Source organism: Elephantulus edwardii, unplaced genomic scaffold (assembly GCF_000299155.1).
Source record: "Elephantulus edwardii isolate Elephantulus edwardi_28Jun2011 unplaced genomic scaffold, EleEdw1.0 scaffold00086, whole genome shotgun sequence".
Classification (NCBI taxonomy): Eukaryota; Metazoa; Chordata; class Mammalia; order Macroscelidea; family Macroscelididae; genus Elephantulus; species Elephantulus edwardii.
Window position 1 is genome coordinate 10,834,519 of NW_006399836.1, and position 2,066 is coordinate 10,836,584.

Sequence of the window (2,066 nt, forward strand, 5' to 3'; positions counted from 1 at the left end):
GAATCTTGCTTGCATGTGAAATCAATGACACTGTTCTGTAGTTTCCACACTCAGTTGGGTCACCTTTCTTTGGAATGGGAACAAATATAGATCTCTAATAAGATGTGGATAAATGTCTAAAGTGGGAAGGGGATGAGGACAGGAGGGCTGAGAGTGAGGAGGGGAGGAAATGACAGAGTCACAAAAGTTTGGCGGCTGGAGGGAAGACAGGATAATAGTGAGCATAGACAATGGTGATTAATTTTATAAGACACACAATATGTTTTGCAGAAACATGTTTAGAGCTGGCAATATTAAAGCCATGGTACAAGCCTTCAGGACAATTGAGATCATTAAGGTCCCTGAAAATGGCTACATCTGAAAAAAAAAAGACACACAATATGGGAATGATTGTATGAAATATAATGTGAGTGATTTAAAAAACAAAACAAAACAAAAAATATATATATACATTTTTAGTAGGATTTTAATGCAGTAAGATGCTGCACTGCAATCCCAAAGGCACAAAGTTCAAATCCACCAGCTGCTCCACAAGAGAAAGATGAGCAATCTCCTCCATGTGATTTGTCTCTGTAAACTGGTGGGTCATTTATGGGTTGGTTCCGACTCAACGGTTCACACCACCACAACACATGGGGCCGTCATGCCTGGGCCTACACGGTTGTTACAATTTGAAATCTATTTGACAACAGTGATTTTCATGAGTTCGGCATTTATCGAGCTCATGATGGTGCTAAACTTCATAAAATGTGAATAATCTCATTTAATTCTCACAAAAGCCTAAGAGGGAGATCTTTTTAAGAAGTTGATGTTATCAAGAGGGGCCAATCTTTGGAAAAGGACATCATCTGTGGAAGGGCAGGGGTTCAGCAAAAGAGAGGGAGAGCCTCAATGAGACATAGTGACACAGTGGCTGAACACTGGGCTCAAATAATGTGAAAATAGATAATGGTGACTAATACAATGGTTAAAATAGCAATTCTTTAACGATAAAAATTTTACCACAACCAAAAAAAAAAAATCTAAAAACTTTACCTTTTTTTATTAATTATAAAGCTACCTTCTCTAAGGGAGAAACTATTTAAAAAAAAACCCACACAATTTTTCATTTATATTGTGTTCAAACATTCATATACATTGTATTTTATATAACTGGTTCCTATTGATCTATGCTTTCTATTACCCCATATTTTCGAGTCTCACTGAATCCTTCCTATTCCTTCACACACTCCCAATATGCCCACTTAACTCTGCTATCCTGGCAATTTCCACCCTCCTCTTTTTTCTGCCCCCTTTACATTCCTCTTTGGGCTTTTATCTGCATCTTAACTAGTTATCCTTCTGTTTTTACAATAATGGTCTTATGCAGTTTTTGTCTTTATAAGATTGAGTTCACTCAGCATAATGCTCTCTAGACTCTCCCATATGTAGTATTTTATATTTTTATTTCATGTAAGTATATTTTATAACAGGAAGTATACTCTCTCATTATATATAATATTTTATAAAATTGCTGCTCCTTAGTGCTGCATAGTATTCCATTGCATGAATGTATTACAATTTCTCAATCCATTCTTTTTTTTTATTATTGGCATGTGGTCTGTTTCCATATTCTTGGTATTGTGAATAACACTGCTATGAACACGTTGTTGTGGTGGTTCTCAGGTGCCATCAAGACGAGTATGACTCATAACAACTCTGTGAACAAAAGATCTAACCTCGTTCTGTCCTGCACCATCCTCACACTTCCTGACACACAAGAGCCCATTGTAGCAGTCACCATATCAATCCACTTGGTTGAGGGTCCTCATCTCTTTTGCCAACTAGCCACCCTTCCGAGCATCATGTCCCTCTTCAAGGAATAGCACATCCTCCAATATATCCAAAGTATGTGAAGCAAAGCCTCATCATTCTTGCCTCCAAAAAGCACTCCAGCTGCACCCTCTCCAAGACCTATCTGTTTATTCTCTTGGCCGTCCATGGGATGTTCGGTGCTCTTCTCCAACACAAAAGCTCAAAGGTGTCAATTATTTTCCTGTTGTCCTTATTCATTGTCCAGCTCTCAG